Source organism: Mustela putorius, unplaced genomic scaffold (assembly GCF_011764305.1).
Source record: "Mustela putorius furo isolate JIRA1106 unplaced genomic scaffold, ASM1176430v1.1 tig00003974_pilon_pilon_pilon, whole genome shotgun sequence".
Lineage (NCBI taxonomy): Eukaryota > Metazoa > Chordata > Mammalia > Carnivora > Mustelidae > Mustela > Mustela putorius.
In genome coordinates, this window is record NW_025422117.1 from 16,159,822 (window position 1) to 16,185,674 (window position 25,853).

General features: G+C 36.1%; 1 protein-coding gene across 1 annotated transcript in view; it reads right to left on the bottom strand.

The window, feature by feature from the left end:
- SCEL (sciellin) overlaps positions 1–25,853 on the bottom strand; it is a 323,748-nt gene that overhangs the window by 275,308 nt on the left and 22,587 nt on the right. The window contains exon 2 of the mRNA XM_045070864.1: positions 10,233–10,337. The gene's annotated coding sequence lies outside the window, so the exon portion shown is untranslated. The remainder of the gene's footprint in view (positions 1–10,232; positions 10,338–25,853) is intronic.

Below are 25,853 nucleotides of genomic sequence, written 5' to 3' on the forward strand. Positions count from 1 at the left end.
TCTGTCGAATAAATAAATAAAATCTTTAAAAAAAAAAAAAAAAAAAGAAAGATTTGACTCTAGAGTACATTCTCTTCTCTCTACCCAGGAGAGGTGAATCTTCAGATACATGAGAACTTTGTGGCACCTCTGCATAAATATCTTAGAGTGTATGTAGTGTAAAAAAAAAAAAAAAAATCACCATGAGTGCTATGAATTGTGTAAGATGGATGATTTACAGACTTGTACCCCTGAAACAAATAATACATTATATGTTAATTAAAAACAAACAAACCAACCAAAATCACCAGGCCTGGAGACGTAAAGTGTGGTGGGAATGCAGAGCTAGGAGTAATTGATTCTGTGTGGTGCCACTGAAGACCATGGATTATTTGGGGAATGTGGAAAAGACCAATCTATTGGCTAGAGCACAGGAGGAAGTGGTACAAATGGAAAGTGAGATTGGGTCAAGCTATAAAAGTTTAAGAGGTGTTTTCAGGTATGCCAACAAGGAGCATGAAGATATATTATGTACTGAAATTTGGATTTCAGGAAATAATGAAAAGATTACAAAATATTAAGATAAAAATATTGTGGTGGCCTGCAGAGAACAAACCCTTCATTTAGAGAAAACCAAATGCCAAGCTTCTCTAATGCCAAGAAGTTATTGTTATGCAAATCACTGTTGCATTTCTGTTAATTGGGGCTTGTTCTCAATGAAAGAGGAGGAGAAAAGTTTTATCCTTAAAAATGGAAATTAAACCAATTTTAAAGTATACAATGAAACTCAACAAAATTGCAAAGAATGTTTTTCTATAATTAACACTTTTCAATGACCCCATTTTCTTTGTTGTCAGTATACAGTGTTCCCAACAATTTGTATTGTATCTTTTTTGTCATTTAGTAATATTCAGTAACTCATTAATTTTGTCTTGCAGTAATAGTAAATTCTCATCATTGGTTAAAACTTGTACAAAAAAAGCAAACAAAAGTCCACATGCAAGATGAGTAAGCATTTAACACCATCAGACATTTCTCCCAAGCCAAAATGTAAGCCTAGGACTAAAAAAGTAAAAAGAAAAGAAAAAAAAATCCTAGTCGATTTGATCTACAGTTAGTTCTGTAACCTCAGCTTGGCACTTAGACAAAATCTGGAAGTCTCTGACCACAAAATCTGAAGCATTTTCCTCACACTCCTCAATACCATCTAATCTCTGTGGCTGGTCTTTCACAATTCCTGCCTTCTGCCATTGGGACATGAGCTCTTAATCCCTTTCTTCTAGCACTGGGGTTCTGACATTGTTGCTGGTCTGGCCACCAGGGGAATGGACCTGTTAATAGAGTTCTGCCCCATAATGGGTAGATGCCACTTCTAGGCAGGTAGTTTGTGCATTACCACTGCCAGGACAGTCCTGCTGCTATACCTACAAAAACTACCACTTCCCCACTCCTCCCCTACTCCAACTGCCAATATCTTTCCAACCAGCTTCCTTTTCTTCCTGATGGCAGCTACCCTGAGATGTCAGCAAGTCTCATGAAATCTGATGGCTTCAGTCACTGTCACTGAATTCACTCACCATTGCTAAAAGTGAAAAATGTAGGGATTTTGCATTATGGTGGTGATCATTACCATCTAAATGAAGCAAAACACTAAGGCTAGCCAGCCTCAAGCAAATTATAGAAAGGTTGATTATTTCTAAAATCACCAACATTTGTATCTTTGTATGATTTATACCAACCCCTCAAACCCCGCTACTCAAAACATTTTTGCAACAGGAATAATTTCAGTATTAGCTGTGAACCTCTAACATAGTTTGTTTGTTTTTTTTCCAGCGTACAATTTTTTTTTTTTATTGAGATTCAATTCACATACCATAAAATGGACCATTTAAAAGTGTATAATTTGGGGCACTTTGTGGCTTAGTTAGGTTAAGTATCTGACTCTTGAATCTGGCTCAGGTCATCATCTCAGGGTCATGAGATTGAGCCCCACATTGGGCTCCATATTCAGAGGGGAGTCTGCTTTTCTCTATCTCCCTCTGCCCCTCCCCCTCTTTCTCTCTCAAATAATAAATAAATCTTTTTTTAAAAGTACATAATTTAGTGATTTTTAGTATATTTACAAGGTTTTACAATCATCATTGCTATCAAGTCAAGAGCATTTTCTTTACCCTCCTCTCCCCCCCAAAAATTCTATCTATATCCATTAGCAGTCTCTCTCCATTCCCTCCTTTTCTGAGCTCTGACATAGAGGAATAGCCTCTCAAAAATAGAAGACATTACACTGCAGGCACTAAAGGATCTCTTCTTCATAAAGCCATTGCCCTTGAGAGCTAGAGACACAGCCAACTTTCTTAACACATGGAAATAGCCATAGAGACTTAGACAAAAATGAGAAGATGGAAGGATTTGTCCCAAATGAAAAAAGAGGATAAGCAACCCTGCTCTCTCTCAAATAAATAAGTAAAATCTAAAGAAATAAAAAATTAAAAATGCTTTATATATTAACATCAATAATGTATTTTCCAAAACAGAAAAATTAGAAGAATGGCATTTATATTTTGGAAATCTCTAAAATAGGGCTTAAATAGGTAAGAGTTGGATTCCTATATTTGCTTCTATATTTAATCTGTTGTAATATGTTGTTATTGTCGAAATATAAATCCAGTCTCACATAGATATACAGTTAGAGAAGGGAAGAGAACTGTAGATATTCTTCAATGGTAACAACATTAAAACTGGGCAATGATTAGTTTTTAGAAGTAAGTTGCAATACAGAATCTAAAACCATACCAGTGGGTTTTTCATTCTTTGTTATAAAATCTACTGGCTTGTTTTGGTCTTTGCATGGATTTTTTTTCCCCATGACTTTTAATATCCTGCACTGGTCATTTTTCAAATATTTGCTCACTGAGTTATATAGATCTTTCAAATGTTGACACAGTTCACTGCATAATTTTTAAATCGCATCCATTAATTTCATCAATAATCTCATTAGAAAAATCTTTAAATGTTAGGATGTTGGTTAGCTGACAGATACAGGTTTTTTGAAATTTTAATTTTATCATTGGCAACAAAAACTATTTTTTCCAAAGGACAGATCCATTTCATTCACTTTCAAGATAGTGTCTATCAACCAGCTAAAGATCAAAAATCATCATTTATCAGTTGTTGTTTCAAGTAAAAATGATGTGTAGGGAGGGGAGGCAGGGATAGCTAGTTTAGCTTCCAATTCAAACAATTATGCTTGTGTTTGGCACATTTTGATGTGCAGTCGATTTTATTTGTACTTCCCATTTCCTCACACTGATTCTTAAAAGCCATGTATTTAGAGATCAAGATTTAATAAACTTAGTATTTTTACTGCATCATTAAAGATATTCTTAGGTGAAACAGCTTTCTTTCTTTTTTTTTTTATAAGTATGTGGGTATGTGGGTAAAGAATACAATGATTACTGTGTATTACTGATATAGTTCAGTGCCACTGCCTTGGTTTGTGATGAGGAGCAGTGTTAGTCACTGTGGCTTTTGTATCATCAGTGTAAATGTCACCATGGTGAGAAAGGCACCTAACATCTCAGTATTACTGTAAAAATAGTTTTAATCTTGCAAATTTGGCTGCAAGGATCTCAAGAGCCCAGCTGTCCACACTCTAAGGAGTGCTGCCCCCAGCAGCCACTGGGTTCTCTTTGCAATAGAAGAATACTTCTTAATGAGTTATTCATATTTATGCTATCAAGAATGTTGAATTTGAGAATGCTTGGAGGGAAGTGGATTCTTTAAGTAAGCTCTATTCTTTCCACCTCCTTTGCTCTAGACACTATCCAAGTTCAGACACCCATCACTTTATGTGTAGATAACTCCCTGGACTTCTCACTGGTTTCTCTGCCTCCAAAATCTCCTTTCTCCAAATGTTCTTCTATACAAACTGCTGCAGATCGTTATTGCTAAAGCTCATTTTGACCTCTTCGTGCAGAAATTTCTAGTGACTTTTTCTGCCTACCAAATAAAGTCTAAATGCCTTCATTTGGTTGTCAGGGTTCCCCTTGTTCTAGGTCCAACTTCCAGAGTGTTTTCCCCACTTTTTCTCCATGCTTTCCAACCTCAGAACATACATTAAACTTTCCAACTTGTAGTGCATTTGTCTGAGTCTCCACACCTTCCGTGTCTTGGGTACTTCCCCACCTTTTAAATCTTCACAGATGGCAGTCTACCTCCCCCTAAAGAAGCTGAAAAGGATGGATACTTGTTTTCCCAAGAAGCGTGCTAGTTGGGAAATGGGTGCATGAACAAGACTCAGCCAATCATCAGGATCAAACTCTAGGATTTTTAATGTGAAGCTAGTGACATAAAGAATAAGAAAAGAGCGTGAGGTGGATTCATTTAGCAGTATCAGGACAGGACAATGAAGCACATTAGAAGCTATAATAGCATCCAGGTGCCACAGTGGTAGCAGTGCCAGCACCGGGAGTATCTGGGAATGTCTGGTGGTATCAGGGGCATCTGAGCTGCAAGCTATAGAGCCCAGCTCTTCATAACCCCTGGGCGAACCTGGCTAGAGTGACTGGTCCTAAGAGGAAATAGGGTTTCCTGCTGCAAAGTAAAGTCAAGTGGCAAAATCAACAGTCTCAAAATAAATTTCTATTCACTTTTTCCATGTAAGAAAGAAAGCACCGGAAGGTCAAGTAATAGATTTCTGTTTAGTTGGTTATTTTTGTGTAGTCATACCATATGACTGTGGCACTAATGAGGCCACAGTTACTATCTCCAAGGCCAAACAGTTAAATCAGCTATATTATTTGTTCACACACCACTGGCTAGGGCAGAGAGATGGCAAGTGATCATACCATAGTCCCAGTAAAATAGAGTATTTGGGTCAATGTGATCACACTCTAAGTACATTGTTCAGTGAATCAGATCCAGTATCCTCATATACATTAACGAGTCCATTGGCCAAGTCTGTCCCTCAACCATAATCTGGCAGAAAATTCCATTTATTTCATGAAATTTTATTCATTTCCTTGCTACTTATATCAATATATTATGGGAACAGAAACACTTCCATTAGGCTAACAGGATAGCTAACAAACAAATAAACAAACAAACAAACAAAAACCCACCATATTAAATAAACCCTCTGCCATTTGGTTATTAGGCCTTTACTAATTTTTTGCATTTCCTAAATTTGCACTTGTTTTTGTGGTTCCATTGACTTCCTGAATCCCACAAATATAAATATAAATAAATATATATATATATACATATATATATATATATATGTATATATATATATATATACCACTTACCACTCTTCAAACAATAATGCATTAGTCAGAACCTGTATGATGTTCTGCATGGCAATTTTGAGAAAGTCCATTACAAAGAGACAGATACCATTTAAAGTTTGGTAGTAAAAACTGTGAGAAAAGAGTTTAATTTATGTGACCTGAAGTAAAGAAGTTTTAAGAGAGACTGACTCTTGTTTTTGAGTATGAAAACACTTCCTACTTAAAATAAAATAATAATTATTTATTATTATTATATTATATTATAAATAATAATAACTGGTAATAGCTAGTCCCATGTAGGAGATGGAAATTACAGCAGACAATTTAAGCTAGACATTAGAACTCTAATGATTGTGAAATGTATATATATTATCACAGGATTATAGAGGTTTTTAAAATATATATGCCAATTTTAATTGAAAAAATAGTCTTTCCTGATAAATAATTACAAACTTTTGCCCTTGATGTAACTTCAGTAACACAACTGAGGGAAAGATGCTTGTTTCCTCTGAGAAAACAATAAGCTAAAAAATTATATACATATATTTTTAAGATTTTATTTATTTATTTGACAGAGAGAGTCATAGCAAGAGAGGGAACATAAGCAGGGGGAGTGGGAGAGGAAGAATCAGGCTTCCCATGGATCAGGCAGCCCTCTATCGGGCTTGATCCCAGAACACTGGGATCATGACCTGAGCCAAAGGCGGATGCTTAACGAATGAGCTACTTAGCCACCCCTACAATTATATTTTTAAAACAGAACCATATTGATGGTTGTTTCCAAATACTTTGGTCTTGCTTCTGACTCAGGACCAACCAGAGAAAGTTATATATGCTTCCTAAGCAAGTCATATAGAATGTGGAATTCAATTAAAAAAAAAAAAGATGACTCAACTCAACTTCCTTCATCAAGAATCTGTGCAGAGATGGAGTGATAAGTTAAGACACATCTATGCCTTCTGAGAGTTAATATTGGATGGAAGGTAAGCAGAATTAACAAATATAAAGATAATTACAAAATAAGACAAGGTATAACTGATAAATACCAAAAAACAAAGTCCTATATTTTTGCAGATCATGTCAGTGTAAGGACAACTTATTGGGTGTTAATGCTGGTGACAAAAACTGAGATTCACATATTTCACCCCATAGGACCATGTTTGCTCCTCAAAGTAGAGCTGAGCATTAACTGAAAGGTCATAAATGAACACACTGCAGAAGAGAGAAAGAAGCTGCCACCTGGCTATACTATGTAGCAGTAACACTTAACACAATTTGGGGACAAGGTTGGACATTATTGGCTTTCTTGTCTTATCTTTGAGGAAGCATATAAGGAAGGGAGAGGTTTCAATTTAACAGTCATACAGAAAGAAGAAAATGTGCTCAAAGAAGAATCTACATTTCAAAAATTCCAACTTCAAAATAGGCCTAGAAGAATTATAATTTTAAAATCGCTATAGTATGCCCATGTAGAGGTGACCTTGATCATTGAAAACATGACCATACCAAAAACGCCATAAGGAAACTTCTACAGAGGAGTCAAGTAGCAGTAGAAGCAGAGTTTCTAAACTTGCTCCATGTTCAGTGCTTTGCTTTTGACATTTAGCAAATGTATCTAGGTTCACTGCTGAAATATTTACAAAAATCAAATATCCACATAGAAATGGCATCAATTTTTAAATCACTTAGCCTGACTGACTTTTATATCTGTGTGTGCTAGAAATAAGCTTTCTGGGAACAAGATATAGAGAAACACTTTTTTCCACATTTCTTAGTGTCCCTCTAATGCTGGTAGGATCATGGCATCTTTAATACAATAGCTTTCTTCAAAAGTCAAACTGTAAAAGATGATTTGCAGTAAAATATAACCCGCTACATGGTCATTCAACTTTCATTATTTAGAAAATGCTGAAACTACAATGGAAAAGTTGGCAATGGCATAAGAAAAATAATTTATAGAAAAAACAAAAATGTCCAATTAAAATGAAAATGTAATCAAAATTACAGATAATACACTTTTCTATTATATTCAGAAAATATTTTTAATTGTACTGATCAATGTTAGCAAATGTCACATTTAGGGGAATACTAACAAACATGGTTTGTATTAGTAGAATTTGGTACAATCTTTATGGAAAGCCAACCACCAATCCAGATCATAAGCCTAGAGAAGGCTTATAACTTTGACCAAATTTTTCAACTTTCAAGAATTTGTGGGGCACCTGGGTGGCTCAATTGTTAATTGTCTGTCTTCAGCTCAGGTCATGATCCCAGGGTCCCGAGATCGAGTCCTGCATTGGGCTGCCTGCTTGGCAGAAGGTCTCCCTCTCCCACTCCCCTGCTTGTGTTCCCTCTCTCGCTGTCTCTCTCTGTCAAATAAATTAAAAAAAAAAAAAAAAAAAAAAAGAATTTGCCCTAATAGTTCAGCCATTACAGAAAATGGTATGGAAGTTCCTCAGAAAATTAAAAAATTAAATTACCATATGACCTGGCAATCTCACTTCTGAGGATATATGCAAAGGAAATTCAAATAAGACCTTAAAAAGGTATCTGCACTCCTATGTTCATTGCAGTATTACTGATAATGGCCAAGATATGGAAACAACCTAAGTATCAATCAACGAATTAATGTCTAAAGAAGATGTGTTATATGTGTTTGTGTGTGTGAGTTTTACACATGTGTGTCTGAATTCAATATGTCAAATTTAATATGTTAAAATATGCATCTATAAAGGGAATTTGGAGACAATTGGGAGATTTAAAATATGCAGTGGATATTAAATAATGCAAAATTATTATTAAGTTTCTTGGGTGTAATAATGGCACTGGGATTAAGTAGAACATTCTTATTCTTAAAGGTTGTATGATGAAATATTAGGGGGTGAAGTTTCATATGTCTGCAAATGACTTTTAAACATTTCAGCAAGAAAACTAATGTATACATATATATTGACAGAAATATTTTAAAATTTGGCAACATGTTAACAGTTGTTGAATTAAGAGACGCCTGGGTGGCTCAGTGGGTTAAAAACTCTGCCTTAGGCTCAGGTCATGATCCCAGGGTCCTAGGATCAAGCCCAGCCTCCGGCTCTCTGCTCGGCAGGGAGCCTGCTTCCCTCTCTCTCTCTGCCTGTCTCTCTGCCTACTTGTGATCTCTGTCTGTCAAATAAATAAATAAAATCTTTTTTAAAAAATAGTTGTTGAATTAAGAGGAGTACATGAATTTTTCGTATTATCCATTTTGGATTATCTATTGTATTTTATTTACTTTATATTTGAAATTTTAAAATAAAAAGTGTCAGGAAGTTAAATTAATTTTTTTATTTAAAAATAAATAATGTTGGGGCGCCTGGGTGGCTCAGTGGGTAAAACCTCTGCCTTCTGCTCAGGTCATGATCCCAGGGTCCTAGGATCAAGCCCCACATCAGGCTCTCTGCTCAGCAGGGAGCCTGCTTCCCTTCCTCTCTCTCTGCCTGCCTCTCTGCCTTATTGTGATCTTTGGCTGTCAAGTAAATAAATAAAATCTTTAATAAATAAATAAATAAGCAAATAATGTTATATAAACATTATATGTAATAAAGATGTAATAAACAAATCATAATATAATCAATACTCATAAATATACCTCCCAACCCAAGATCTAGAACACTATTAGTACCATTAAATCAATATAGGTGGACTTCTAGGAAGATGGCAAAGTAGGGGGATCCTGGGCTCACCTGTCCCACAGATACTAGATAACAACCGGAGGAGTATAAATAAACCAGAAAATGACTTGAACAGCAACAGAACAGCTAAATGTAGAGAAGAGGCCACAATGACAATTGTAGGGAGTGGAAACATGGTCAGGAGCCAAAGGGAACCACAGGACTGTTCACAGGTGGGAGGGACTTTATCGGTATGGAGAGGGGAGAAAAGAGGACCCCATACTAGGTAACTCAGGCACAAGAGGCCCACACTGGGGAGACGAATATCCATAACATTTGGCTTTGAAGTCCAGAGGAGCTTGGCTTTGTGAGTTTTTACAATCAGTAGTGCTAGACATCGGGAGCTTTAAAATTCAGTGGGCTGAGTACTTACCTTAAAGAGTCAGCACAACAAACAGCCCTGCAGAGACACAGCATAGAAGCAGCAGTTTGAAAAATGCCTGGGGTATAATAGGAGGTAGATTTGTTTCCTAATCTCGGAGCATGTGCTGAGGTGGAGGGATTGTTTGTAGGTTTCAAGAACAAAAGAGCTGGTGGGTGCCATTTCCCTCCCCTTTTCCCAGCCTAGATACACAGACACCTGCAGGGAACCAGCTCAGTGCCAAAACTTCCCACCTAGCCAGCTAATAGTAAGCCCCATCCCTGCATGCTTCTGTGGATCTGCCCCCTTGATCCCAGCAGCAGGAATTTCCTAAAGTGGCTACAGGTCCTCTCCCATAACAGAACTGCCCAAACCTTGCTAGCACTATGTCCCCAACCCCTGCATTCTCCTGCAGACCTGCCCCCTCTAATATGCACTTGGCCAGAGCTCATCCAAAGTGGTGCCACAAGACTGGCAGTGTGCAAGCAGCCATACAACAGGGGCTGGCACCACTCCAAAGTGGCTCCTGCATAGGGAGAGGGGAAGAAAACCATACATATCTGTTCAACTGAGGTCCCAGCAGTGGGCTTAAGGCAGACATCTGGTCTGACTGCAGGCTTACCCATCAACAAAATCTTCATAGGGGACAACATAGGGAAAGTGCCCTATAGTTTGTTGGCATTGCAGCTCAGGAAAATGTTTCCTTTGACTCAACTCAAGCCAACGTGGTCCCTGACTGGCTACCAACACAGGGACCAAACCCTGCCCCCAACAGGCAAAGAGAGTCATTGCAAACGATTGGACTGGAGGCAAAAAACAAAAACAAAAACAAAAACAAAAACAAAAAAAACGGCTTAGCCACAGCAGCAGGGTGCACAAAACACACATAGGAGATACCTCGGAATTACAGGTTCTGGTAAACAGGGGACACTGTACAGTGGGCACTACAGGACCTCTTCATATGGCCACGACTTTCAAGATCAGGAAAGGTAGCTGACTTTCCTAAAACATGAAGAAATGCAGAGAATTAGACAAAATGAGGAGACAGAGGAATATGTCCCCAAATGAAAGAAGAGTACAAAGTCATAGCAAGAGAGCTAAAAGAAATGGAAATAAGTAACTTACATATTATCAGAAAGATCCTGACTGGACTTGAGAAAAGACTGGAAAACTTCAGTGAGACCCTCAACAAAGAGATAAAAAACATAAAAAAGACCCAATCAATAGAACTCAATAACTGAAATTAAAAATACACTAGAGGGAATGAATAGTAGGCAAAAGGGGGAGGAAATAGTAAACCAGGGGAAACAGAAGAATGGATCAGTGACATGAAGGACAGAATGATGGAAAGCAATTAAGCTGAATATGAGAGAGAAAAACAAATAATAAAAATGAAAATAGATTAAGGGAACTCATACCATATCATATGTAATAATATTCACATTATATCCCAGAAAGAGAAGAGAGAAAAAATGGGAGAGAAAATGTATTTGAAGAAATAATAGCTGAAATCTTCCCAAATCTGGGGAAGAAAATAGAAATCCAGATCCAGGATGCACAGAGAGCTGCCAGCAAAATCAACACAGTAGAGTCCACACCAAGACACACAGAAATTAAAATGGCAGGAAGTAGTGGTAAAGACAGAATTTTAAAAGCTACAAGAGGAAAAAAAATAGTTAAATACAAAAGGAACCCCATAAGGTTATCAGCTATTTTTCAGTGAAAACTTAGCAGGCCAGAGGGAGCAGAATGATATATTTGAAGTGCTGAAATAAAAAACCTACCAGCAAGACTACCCTACCCAGCAGGGCCATCATTCAAAATAGAAGGAGAGATAGTTTCCCAGAAAAGAAAGTTTTGAAGGAATTCATCACCACTAAATCAGCCTTCTAAGATATGTTAAAGGCAACTCTGTGAGTAGAAAGGAAAGACCATAATCAGGAATAAGAAAAGTAAGAAGCATAAAACTAGTAAAATAAAGTATATTTATAAAAATCAGTCAAGAGAGTCACAAAATAAAATATGTAAAGTATGACACCATACACCTGAAACATGGGAGGGAGAGTGTAACAATTTAGTGTTTTTTGAATGAGTTGAAACTTAGGTGACCATCAAACTAATATAGACTACTCCATGCATAAGATGTTATATATTAACCTAATGGTCAACAAAAATCAAAAACTGGTAATAGCTATGCAAAAAATAAAGAGAAAGGAAACCAAGTAGAGCACTAAAGAAAGCCAGCAAACAATGAGAGAAGAAAATAAAAGGGACAGAGAAGAACTCCAAAACAAACATAAAACAAGTAACAAAATGAGAATAAGTACATACCTAGCAATAAGTACTTTGAATGTAAATGAACTAAACATTCCAATCAAAAGCACAGCAAGACAGAATGGATAAAAAAGCAAGACCTATTTTTATGTTGCCTACACAAGACTCATTTCAGACCCAAAGGCACATGCAGACTGAAAGTGAAGGAATGGAAAAGCATTTATCATGCAAAAGGAAGTGAAAAGAAAGCTGGGTAGCAATAGTTATTTCAGATAAAATAGACTTTAAACAAAGACTGTAACAAGAGACAAAGATGGACTATATAATAATGAAAGGGACTATCCAACAAGGAAATGTAACAATTGTAAATATATATTTTTTAAGATTTTATTTATTTATCCGACAGACAGAGATCACAAGTAGGCAGAGAAGCAGGCAAAGAGAGAGAGAGAAGGAATTAGGCTCCCGGCGGAGCAGAGAGCCCGATGCAGGGCTTGATCCCAGGACCCCGGGACCATGACCCGAGCCGAAGGCAGAGGCTCCAACCGACTAAGCCACCCAGTTGCCCCAATTGTAAATATTTTTGCACCCAACATAAGAGTACCCCAATACATAAAGCAGTTAATAACAAACATAAAGGAAGTAATCAATAACAACACAACAACAGTAGAGGACTTAAACACCCTACATACATCAATGGATAGATATCCAAGAAGGAAATCAACAAGGAAAGAGTGGTTTTGAATGACACATTGGATCAGATAGATCTAATAGATATATTCAGAACACTCTATCCTAAAACAGTGGAATACGCATTCTTTTCAAGTACACATGGATCGTTCTCCAGAACAGATCACATGTGAGGCTACAAAACAAGTTTCAACAGATTAAAAAGACTGAAGTCTTACCGTGCATGTTTTTTGACCATAACACTATGAAACTAGAAATCAACCACAAGAAAAAATCTGGAAAGACCATAAATCCATGGAAGCGAAATAATGTGCTACCAAAAGATGAATGGGTCAACTAACAAATCAAAGAGAAAATCAAAAAACACATGAAGAAAAATAAAAATCAAAATACAATGGTCCAAAAGCTATGGGATGCAGCAGAAGCAGTTCTAGAATGAAAGTTTATAGCAATACAGGCCTACCTCAAGAAGCAAGAAAAATCTCAAATAAACAACCTAACCTTACTTAAAGGAACATAAAAAGAACAACAAATAAAACCCCAAACCAATAGAAGGAAGGAAATAATAAAAATTAGAGCAGAAATAAATGAAATAGAAACTAAAAAAGAAAACAAAACAAACAAACAAAAAAAACAGCAGAACAGATCAATGAAACCAAGAGCTGTTTTTTTAAAAAGATCAACAAAGTTCACAACCCGAGCCGAAGGCAGCGGCTTAACCCACCGAGGGTCCTGGGATCGAGTCCCGCATGGGGTTCTCTGCTCAGCAGGGAGCCTGCTCTTCTCTCTCTCTCTCTCTGCCTCTCCATCTACTTGTGATCTCTGTCAAAAAAATAAAATCTTAAAAAAAAAAGTCAAAAAAGTTGATAAAACTTTAGCCAGACTCATCAAAAACAAGAGAGAGATGACTCAAATAAACAAAATCAGAAATGAAAGAGAAGTAACAACCAACACCACAGAAATACAAAGGATTATAGGAGAATATTATGAAAAAATTATATGCCCCAAAACTGGACCACCTAAAAGAAATAGATAATTACTAGACACATATAGCCTCCCAAAACTGAATAAGAAAGAAATAGAAAAATTGAACAGACTAATTGCCAACATTTAAATTATATCAGTATCAAAACACTCCCAACAACCAAAAGTCCAAGACCATGGCTTCACAGGTGAGTTCTACCAAATATTTAGAGAAGAGTTGATACCTATTCTTCTCAAACTGTTCCAAAAAGTAGAAGATGGAGGAAAGGTTCCAGATTCATTCTATGATGCCAGCATTATCCTTATACCAAAACCAGATAAAGTTACTACAAAAAAAAAAAAGAACTACAGGCCTGAATATAGATGCAAAAGTCCTCAACAAATATTAGCATACCAAATTCAACAAGTATTAAAAAAAATCATTCACCACATTCAAGTGTATTAATTCCTGGGGTACAGGGTGGTTCAATATTTGCAAATCAATCAATGTGATACACCATATCAATAAGAGAAAGGATAGAATCATATGATCATTTCAATAGACATAGAAAAAGCATTTAATGAAGTACAAGATACACTCATGATGAAAATCCTCAACAAAGTAGGTTTAAAGAGAACAAACCTCAACTTAATATAGGCCATATATCAAAAACCCACAGCAAACATCCTACTCAATGGTGAAAAACTGAGAGCTTGGCTCCTAAGGTCAGGAACAAGACAAGAGTGTCCATTCTCACCACTTTTATTCAACATAGTACCAGAATTTCTAGTCACAGCAATCAGACAACAAAATGAAAAAAGCCAACCAGGGGCGCCTGGGTGGCTCAGTCGGTTAAGCCGTTGCCTTTGGCTCGGGTCATGGTCTCGGGGTCCTGGGATCGAGTCCCACATCAGGCTCTCTGCTCAGCAGGGGGGCCTGCTTCCCTTCCTCTCTTTCTGCCTACTTGTGATCTCTCTCTGTCAAATAAACAAATAAAATCTTTAAAAAAAAAAAAAAAAGAAAAAGAAAAAAGCCAACCAAATTGGTAAGGGGGAGGTAAAACTTTAACTATTTGAAGATAACATGATACTACATGTATGAAGCCATAAAGACTCCACCAAAAAACTACTATAACTGATCAATTAATTTAGTAAAGTCACAGGATACAAAATCAATATACAGAAATCTGTTACATTTCTGAACACTAATTATAAAGCAGCAGAAATAGAAATTAAAACATTCCCACTTACAATTGTACCAAAAATAATCAAATACCTAGATATAAAGTTAACCAAAGAGGTTAAAGACTTGCATTCTGAAAACTATAAAATATTGATGAAAGAAACTAAAAATGACACAAACAAATAGAAAGATATTCCATACTCATGGACTGGAAGACTCAATAGTGTTAGAATTCCCATTCTATCCAAAGCAATCTACAGATTTAATGTAATCCCAATCAAAATACAACAGCATTTTTCACAATTAGAACAAATAATACTACAATTTTTATGGAACCACAAGAGACCTTGAATAGCTAAGTCAACCTTAAAAAGAACAAAATTGGAGGTATCACAATCCCAGGTATCAAACCATATTACAAAACTACAAAGCTATAGTAATCAAAGAAGTATGGTACTGGCACAAAAATAGACACAAAGATCAACATAATATAATAGAGATCCCAGAAATAAACTCACAATTATATGATCAATTAATCTTTGACAAAGGAAGCAAGTATATGCAAGGGAAAAAAGACAATCTCTTCAATAAATGGTGTTGGGAAATCTGGACAGCTACATTCAGAAGAATGAAAGAGGACCACTTTCTTACACCAGATACAAAAATAAATTCAAAATGGATTAAAGACCTAAATTTGAGACCTGAAACCATAAGAATCCTAGAAGAAAACACAGACAGTAATTTCTCGGACATCTGCCATAGCAACATTTTCTTAAATATATCTCCTGAGACAAAAGAAATAAAAGCAAAAATAAATTTGGACTACATCAAAACAAAAAACTTTTGCACAGCAAAGAAAACAATAAAACTAGAAGGCAACCTCCTGAATGGGAAAAGATATTTGCAAATGACATATCTGACAAAGCGTTAGTATCTATATAAAGGACTTACACAACTCAACACACACACACACACACACACACACACACACAGACCAAATAATTCCATTAAAAATGGGCAGAAGAGGGGCACCTGGGTGGCTCAGTGGGTTAAAGCCTCTGCCTTTGGCTCTGGTCGTGGTCCCGGAGTCCTGAGATCGAGCCCCACATTGGGCTCTCTGCTCAATGGGGAGCCTATTTCCCCCTCTCTCTCTCTGCCTGACCCTCTGCCTACTTGTGATCTCTGTCTGTCAAATAAATAAATAAAATCTTCAAAAAAGGGGGGGGCAGAAAACCTGAACAAACATTTCTCCAAAGAAGACATCCAGATGGACAACAGACATATGAAAATATGCTCAACATCACTCATCATCAGGGAAATGCAAATCAAAACCACAATGAAATATCATCTCACATCTGTCAGAATGGCTCAAATCAAAAACACAAGAAACAAGTGTTAGAGAGGATATGTGGAAAAAGGAACATTCATGTACTTTTGGTGGGAATGCAAACTGGTGCAGCCATTGTAGAAAACAGTATGGCGGTTCCTCAAAAATTTAAAATGGAATTACCATATCACCCAGTAATTCCACTACTGGGTATCTACCCTAAGAATATGAAACCAATAATTTGAAAAGATATATGGACCCTCATATTTATTGTAATATTATTTATAATAGCCAAATTATGGAAGAAGCCCATGTGCCGATGGATAGATGAATGAATAAAGAAGAGGCTATATAAATCAGACAATCATATCAAAAAATGGGCAGAAGATATGAACAGACACTTCTCCAATGAAGACATACAAATGGCTATCAGACACATGAAAAAATGTTCATCATCACTAGCCATCAGGAAGATTCAAATTAAAACCACATTGAGATATCACCTTACACCAGTTAGAATGGCCAAAATTAACAAGACAGGAAACAACATGTGTTGGAGGGGATGTGGAGAAAGGGGAACCCTCTTACACTGTTGGTGGGAATGCTAGTTAGTGCAGCCTCTTTGGAAAACAGTGTGGAGATTCCACAAGAAATTAAAAATAGAGCTTCCCTATGACCCTGCAATTGCACTCCTGGGTATTTACCCCAAAGATACAGATGTCATGAAAAGAAGGGCCATCTGTACCCCAATGTTTATAGCAGCAATGGCCACAGTCGCCAAACTGTGGAAAGAACTAAGATGCCCTTCAACGGACAAATGGATAAGGAAGATGTGGTCCATATACACTATGGAGTATTATGCCTCCATCAGAAAGGATGAATACCTAACTTTTGTAGCAACATGGACGGGACTGGAAGAGATTATGGTGAGTGAAATAAGTCAAGCAGAGAGAGTCAATTATCATATGATTTCACTTACTTGTGGAGCATAACAAATAGCATAGAGGACAAGGGGAGATGGAGAGGAGAAGGGAGTTGAGGGAAATTGGAAGGAGAGGTGAACCATGAGAGACTATGGACTCTGAAAAACAATCTGAGGGTTTTGAAGGGGTGGGGGACGGGAGATTGCAGGAACCAGGTGGTGGGTATTAGAGAGGGCACAGATTGCATGGAGCACTGGGTGTGGTGCAAAAACAATGAATATTGTTACGTTGAAAAGAAAAAATTAAAAAAAATAAAAGGATGATTAAAAAAAAAAAGAAGAGGCTGTGTATATATATATAATGGAATATTATTCGTCCACTGAAAAGAATGAAATATTTCCATTTGCAACAACATGGATGGATCTAAAGGTATTATAATGCTAAATGAAATAAGTCTGCCAGAGAAAGACAACATATGATTTTACTCATATGTGGAATTTAAAAAAACAAAGAACATAATTATAAAAAATTTTTAAAAAGAAGTAAGAGGCAACTCAATAAACAGACTCTTAAAGTAAAGAACAAATTGGTGCTTATTAGAGGGGAGGAGAGTGGGAAGATGGGTGAAATAAATGAAGGAAATCATGGGCACACTTATCTTGATGAACACTGAGTAATGTATAGACTTATTGAATCACTGTGTTATATGACCAAAACTAATATAACACTGTATCTTAATTATGGTGGGTGGGATTAATATAAAAATTGTCTACATGGGTGCCTGGGTGCCTCCGTCGTTAAGCATCTGCTTCAGCTCAGGTCATGAACCCAGGGTTCTGGGATCAAGCCACTTTATGCCCAGTGGGGAACCTGCTTCTCCCTCTCCATCTGCATGCCACTCCCCCTGCTTGTGCTCTCCCTCTCTGTGTCAAATAAATAAATAAAATCCTTTAAAAAAATAAAATAAACTCCAAAAAAATCCACATATATGCTCTTTCCCAGTCTATCCCTCATATCCCCCCAACTATCTTAATGTTTGTAAATTTTAGTACAGAAATTTTCAAGTGCATATAAAACATCCAACCCCAGCATTACAATTTTGGTTTTGCATTTTAGGTATTATCCTTAGAGAACCATCCTATCATGTGCAAAACCAGTAATACCTCCAAGGTGTATACTCTCCAGAAGTTAAATATTCTGTAAAAGATGATACTCTCAGAGATATTTAGACCAATAATAACAAAAGCAGAAATTCTTAATGCAGTTCTCAACCTTTTTTGTGAATGAAACTAGGGGATCCCAGTTGGGATCAGTTCCAAAAAGCACCATTATTTTGGGTACAATATTTCCTACTACACAAAATGAAGTCAATGCTTAATATGAAATACAGAGTATATCTTATAACCATAAGAAATTGTTCTTGTGCCTTAGTCAATTTAATTCATTGTTATTGTGAAATGAGTTTGCAGAACAGATATTTTTTTTTAAGATTTTATTTATTTATTTGACAGAGAGAGATCACAAGTAGGCAGAGAGGCAGGCAGAGAGAGAGGAAGGGAAGCAGGCTCCCTGCTGAGCAGAGAGCCCAATGCAGGACTCAATCCCAGGACCCTGAGATCATGACCTGAGCCAAAGGCAGAGGCTTAACCCGCTGAGCCACCCAGGCGCCCTGCAGAACAGATTTGAAACTTAGTTCTCTGTCCTGAAAACCAGTTTAGTGGAAAGAAAGAATACCAATCAGAAGACTGATATTCTTCTCATTTGATAATTAAGTTGCTAGCACTTAACAAGGATGAAGAAAGAATTCTAGTTATAAATAAAATGAACCTCACAGAACTTTGAATAATTAAGAAGAAGAAGCATTTAAAAAAATAATAAAAGGAAAGAAAGACTTGAGTAAACTTAAGAGTACTGTTAGAGAGGAAATAAGAAAAGGAAGTGGGTTATAGACTATGGGTTTTTATATATTAAACTGATGTTTTTATCTTTATTGAAGGGAATGTAAGAGTTACCAAATTTTTTTTAAAGACTACATTATGGGAAAAAACTATTAAAGCATAAAATAATTATACTTTCCCATTAAACAGTTTTCTACTGGGTCTCCAGATGCTCTCTGATTGTTTGACTTTGAAGGATGACAGAATGTTATACACTAATTATGTGCTGGATTCTTTTATATATCTTCTAATTTTCACAACAACCCCAGAAGACAAGGACCATCCTCTCCTTTTTATAACTGAATTAGTTGAAGCTCAGAGAAGTATGGATACAGATCACAGTACTAGTAGGTGGTAAAAAAATATTTTGTGCTCAGGTTTCTCCTGTTCCAACTTGATGCTTTTTATTTTTGCTGGGCTAAACTACCACAATAGCCTAGGTATGTGTTCATAAGTTCTTAATAAGATATGGGATATCTGATCTGTTAACAAATGCAAAATTATACAATTTAATTATTATCTAATTTATCAAATCTGAAAAGTAGAACTTATTAGAATGAGCTTTTTAAAATTGCCAGTCATGGTTGGAAAAAGAAAGAACAAAAAGTTCCCAGAAGACAGAATATAAAACACATGCACACACATAAATATTTTAAATCTGTATGTATATACCAATACATGCATAAAACGCCACTCTAGTAAATAATACATGACAAAAACAATCATTGTAGTACTTTCATACACATATATGTACTATATATAGTATATATATAATACTATATTTAATATAGTACTTTCATATGTTCTTTATCATATAGCCATTAAAATTAATTTCTCAATCTTTAGTTTTAAAAAAATGGTGATAACATGATTTTGAGTAAAAAAGCAAAACAGAAAGTTAGATATACAGTATAATCATAAATATCTTTTATTTTATTTTCTTAATATTTTATTTATCCATTTGAGAGAGATAGACAGAGAGAGTATAAGCAGGGGAAGAGGCAGAAGGAGAGAGAGAAGCAGACTCCTGGAGGAGCTGGGAGCTAGACATGGGGCTCAATTCCAGGACGTGGAGATCATGATCTGAGCTAAAGGCAGACACGACAATCTGAGCCACCTGTACACCCCCATAAATATCTTTTTTTTTTTTAAAGATTTTATTTATTTATTTGTCAGAGAGAGAGAGTGAGCATAGGCAGACAGAGGGGCAGGCAGAGTGGTAGGCAGAGGCAGAGGGAGAAGCAGGCTCCTTGCTAAACAAAGGAGCCTGATGTGGGACTCGATCCCAGGATACTGGGATCATGACCTGAGCCGAAGGCAGCTGCTTAACCAACTGAGCCACCCAGGCGTCTCAATATCTTTTAAAATATATGCACACACAGATAAAAATATTAAATAAAAATGCACCAAAATATTAACATGTTATTTCTGAGCTGTGTGATTATGGCTGAATATCTATATTGCATTTCCAAAGTTTTCTATAAATGAGCACATATCCATTAATAGTAAAAATATAAACCTGATTTTTTATTAATTATTTTTATTAACATATAATGTATTATTTGCCTCAGGGTACAGGTCTATGAATCGTCAGGCTTACACATTTCATAGCACTCACCATATCACATACCTCCCCAATGTCCATAACCCAACCACACTATCCCTACCCCTGCCACCCTCCAGCAACCCTCAGTTTGTCTTGTGAGATTAAGAGTCTCTTATGTAAACCCAATGTTTTAAATGCAAGTTTTACTCATTTTTTAGTGATGCAATGGCAATGATGTTTCATGTGAAAGAATACATTTTCAATCCTTGGATTTATTTACTTTTAAAATGTATTTGCCCCTGAGAGGCTTTGGACTCTGAGGAACTGATTGAAGGTTTTGCAGGGGGGTGAGGGGGTGGGACGTTGGGTGAGCTTGGTGGTGGGTATTGTGGAGGGCACGTACTGCATGGAGCACTGGGTGTGGTACATAAACAATGAATTCTGTAACACTGAAGAGAAATTTTTAAAATAAATAAAAATTTAAAAAATTATTTGCCCTAATTGCATCTTGTATTTCTTTTGGGTCTAAATTTTGGAGATAGGCATATTTTTTAAATGCTAGTTGTTCAACTAAGGTGAACAGGGTATTTTTTTTATATATACCTGGTTTATTGAGGAGTAATATTTCAGGAGAGGTATAAATATAACATGGATTTATCTTCTTTAATCAATAGTGTTCTGTTAACATCATTTTAAGCAAATTCCACCAGATTCAGGCACTTTTTTCTCCATCTGTCTTTCACCCTTCACCCTTTCCCTCCTCCCCAACCCCCAGCACAAGTGGTTCTCTACAGCTATTACTTTTATCTACAGGTTTGCTAAAGGGCCTAAAATGTGTAAAGAGATATTGTCTGCTCAATTATATCTTTTCTATTCTTCTTCAAGGTATAGGTTTGATGGGAATGGGGCAGGAGAGGGGGGTGGATCAGGTAAGAAGGCAGTCCTTCCTACATTGGTTGTCATTAATTGACAGATCACAGATAGCCTCAGTCCCAGGCAACCCAAAACACTGGTTCTCTCATAGAATGCTTATGTGAGTTCTTTGGCAACCTATGAAGGACTTCACCACTACACAGGTCCCCAAACTGTGGTTGGAAGACCGATTCCAGTACAATCTTTTTGACCTATCCCCAACTCACAGCTCCCAGCACCTGTGGGACGTCCATAGTCTCCAGCTATTGGAGGCCCTTTCCCACAGCAAATGATCCTAAATGGCATTCTGAGTAGATGGCTGAAGTCCAGCACTATTCCATCCTGCTTACTTAGCCCATGGAAACTCATACATACTCTCTCATGTGAACGACAGATTGCATTAAGAGCCCCAATTATTTTGAGGGTATTTTTTTTCCAGTTTAATTGAGAAATAATTGACATATAGCACTCTATAAGTTTAAAGCATACAGTATGATGGTTTAATTTACATATATTGTTAAACAAATTGTACAATAACTTTCTTTAACATGAGAAGAAAGTTTCTGCTTGTGATGAGAACTCTTCCAATCTAATCTCTTAACAACTTTCCTGTATATCATACATCAGTGGTAACTACAGTCATAATGTTGAACATGAAATCCTTAGCAGTATAACTGGAAGTTTGTATATTTAACCACCTTCTTCCAGTCCCTCCTATCCCTATCCCCAACCCCCACCTCTAGTAACCACAAATCTGATCTCTTTTTCTATGAATTTGGTGTGTGTTTTTGTTTGGATTTTTTAATTATTATTTTGTTTTGTTTTTAAAGATTCCATGTACAGGGCACCTGGGTGGCTCAGTGGGTTAAGCCTCTGCCTTTGGCTGAGGTCATGATCTCAGGGTCCTGGGATCGAGTACCACATTGGGCTTTCTGCTCAGCAGGGAGCCTACTTCCCCTCTCTCTCTGCCTGCCTCTCTCCTTACTTGTGATTTCTCTCTCTCTGTCAAATAAATAAATAAAAGTCTTTGAAGATTCCATGGATAAGTCATATCATATAGTATTTGTCTTTCTCTAACTTATTTCACTTAGCATAATGCCTTCAAGGTCCATTCATGCTGTCACAAATGATAGATCCCCTTGTTTTTTTATGGCTGAATAATATATTCCATAATATTCCGTTTTATATATATATATATATATAAAATATTCCATATTATATTCAATATTATATGTCAAACATCTTTTCATGCCTATTGGCCATTTATACACTTTTTTTGGAAAAATGTTTATTTAGGTCTTTTGTCAAATTTTTAAATTAGATTACTTGTTTTCTTTGCCATGAATTCTTTATATATTTTGAATATTAACACTTTATCACATATATAGTTTACAAATTTTATTTCTCATTCTTTGTCTTCTCACTTTGTTGATAGTTTCTTTTGCTCTACAGAGCTATTTTTTGTTTAATGTAGCCCCACTTTTATTCTTTTGCTTGTGCTTTAGGTGTGATTTCCGAAAAATAATTACTGAGACCATTGTCAAGGGATTTGTTTCCTATGTTTTGTTCTAGGAATTTCATAGTCTCAGGGCTTACATTTAAGTATTTAATCCATTTCAAGTTAATTTTTTTGAGTGGTATAAGATAGAGATCATGTGAATATATAATTTTCCAAGCACCAATTATTGAAGAGACTGTCTATTTCCCATTGAGTATTCTTGACTCCCTTGCCAAATACTAGTTGACCATATACCCTTGGGTTCATTTGGGGGCTCTTAATTCTGTTCCATTGGTCTATTTGATTTTATGCTAGTAGCACACTATTTTAATTACTACAGCTTTATAGTATAGCTAAAAATTAGGAAGTGTGATGCCTCCTGTTTTGTTCTTTTTCAGAATTTCTTTAGCTATTTGGGGGTTTTCCAGTCCCATATAAATTGTAGAAGTATTCTTTCTATTTCTGTAAAAAATGTCATTGGAATCTTTTTTTAAATTTTTTAAAAGATTTTTTAATTTATTTGACAGAGAGAGATCACAAGTAGGCAGAGAGGCAAATAGAGAGAGAGAGAGAGAGAGAGAGAGAGAGAGGAGGAATCAGGCTCCCCACCGAGCAGATCCCAGGACCCTGAGACCATGACCTGAGCTGAAGGCAGAGGCTTAACCCACTGAGCCACCCAGGCGCCCCTGTCATTGGAATCTTGATAGGGATTACCATGAATCTACAAATGGCTTTTGGTAGTATTGACATTTTATTATTATTGATTAATCCTTTATTAATTAACTCATTATCATTAACACTTTCAACCCATGAACAAGACACACATACCTTTCCACTTATGTGTGCCTTCTTCAGTTTTTTTCAGAGTAGAGATTTTTCACCTTGCTATTTAAATTAAATTAAATTAAATTTCTTTTGGGGCGCCTGGGTGGCTCAGTGGGTTAAGTCGCTGCCTTCGGCTCAGGTCATGATCTCAGGGTCCTGGGATCGAGTCCCACATCGGGCTCTCTGCTTAGCAGGGAGCCTGCTTCCTCCTCTCTCTCTCTCTCTGCCTGCCTCTCTGCCTACTTGTGATCTCTCTCTGTCAAATAAATAAAATCTTTAAAAAAAAATAAATTAATTAAATTAAATTTCTTTTTCAGAAACTGTTGTTGGTATATAAAAATGCTACTGATTTTTATGTTACTTTTGTGTCCTGTAACTTTACTAAATTCATTGATTAGTTCTAAAAGTTTTTTAGTTTACTCTTAAGGATTTTCTATTTTTGAGATCATGTCATTTATAAATAAAACAATTTTACTTCTAGCTCTCCAATTCTGTTGACTTTTATTTCTTTTTCTTGCCAGTTGCTCTAGCTAGGACTTCCAGTATTACATTGAACAGGAGCAGTGAGAGTGGGAAATCTAGTCTTTTTCCTGATTTCAGAGAGAAAGCTTTCAACTTTTTACTATTGAGTATAATGTTAACTTGTCATATATGGCCTTTACCGTGTTGAGATAAATTCCTTTTATGCTTAATTTATGAATTTTTTTTATCATGTATGACTTGAATTTTGTTAAATGACTTTTCTTTGTTGATTAATATGATCATATAATTCTTCACTCTCATTGTATTAATATGATGCATCATATTGATGTGCATTTATTGAACCCTCCTTGCATCCCAGGGATACTAGCTGATCATGGTGAACAATCTTAATGTGCTGTGGAATTTGGTTTGCTAGTATTTTGTTGAAAATTTTTGCATCTATATTCATCAAGGATATCAGCATGCAGTTTTCTTTTCTATCTAGTAGTTCCCTTGTTTGGTTTTGATATCAGGATAATGCTGGCCTTGTAAAATGAGTTTGGGAGTATTCCTTCTCTTTGTTTGTTTTTAAAGATTTATTTATTTATCTTTAGAGAGATTGGCAGTACAGGGAGGGGCAGAGAGAGAGAGGAGAGAAGAGAGAGAGAGAGAAATCCCAAGCTGACTCCCTTCTGAGCATGGAGCTGGATCTGGAGCTTGATCTCATGAACCTGAGAGCGTGACCTGAGCCAAAACCAAGATTCAGACACTCAACTAACTGAGCCACCCAGGTCACCCTCCTCTTTGATTTTTTTGGAAGAGTTTGAGAAAGATTGATATTTATTCTTCTTTAAATGTTTAGTAAAATTCACCAGTGAAACCATTTGGTCCTGGGCTTTTCTTCATTGAGAGATTTTATTATTATTATTATTATTATTATTACTGATTCAATCTCTTTAGTATTAATTGGCTGTTCAGATATTCTTTCTTCTTGATTGAGTCTTGGTGGGTTTTATGTGTCTAATAATTTTCCCATTGCTTTCAGGCATTCCAGTTTGTTGGCATATACTTGTTCATAGTAGCTTCATATGAACTTTTGTATTTCTGTGGTTTCAGTTGTAGTATCTATTTTTCATTTATAATTTTATTTTCTTGGCTCCTCTTTTTTTCTTGGTTAGTCTACCTAAGGGTTTGTCAATTTTGTTTTATCTTTTCAAAGAACTAAATCTTAACTTGATTAACCGTTTTTATTGTTTTTTCTGTTTCTTGTTTTATTTATTTCTGTTCTAATCTTTATTATTTCCTTCCTTCTGCAAACTTGGGGCTCAGTTTGTTCTTCTTTTTCTTATTCTGTAAGGTGTAGAATTAAGTTTTTTATTTGGAATCTTCCTTACTTCTTAACATAGGCATTTGTTGTTATGAACTTTCTCCTCTTAAAACTATTTTGCAGCATTCCATAAATTCTGATATGTTATGTTTCCATTTTTTAATGTTTCAAGAAACTCTTTCATTTCTCTTTTAATTTCATCTTTAATCCATTGGCTGTTTAGAGCCCCAGTTCTTTACCTTCTTGTATCCATGCCTTTTATTATGACTCTGTAGATTCTTTCACTAAGACATAGAGGCTATTCCCTTTTTACTTGAACCTGGACTTGTGTTGGGATATTTTTGTCCCCAATTAGTTTTATTTTCTTTAGTCAATGTTATCTCTGAATTGCTCTTTGGCAATGGGTTATTAGCAAACATGATATGGGAACTTGGAAAATGTTGGCCTAACTAGGTTTGCCATGCTCTTTCTCACTCCCATCACTAGGAGAAGGCCATGTTTGTGTTGACCAAGTAACTGATTCCAGGATTAGAAATGCCTAAGCCATCGTAGCTGAAGTCATCCTAGCTTATTAAGGAGCCCTCCACCCCTGCCAATAAATAAATAAATAAATAAAAGTGATCTCAATTAATATCAGCTGAATCTCTCAGA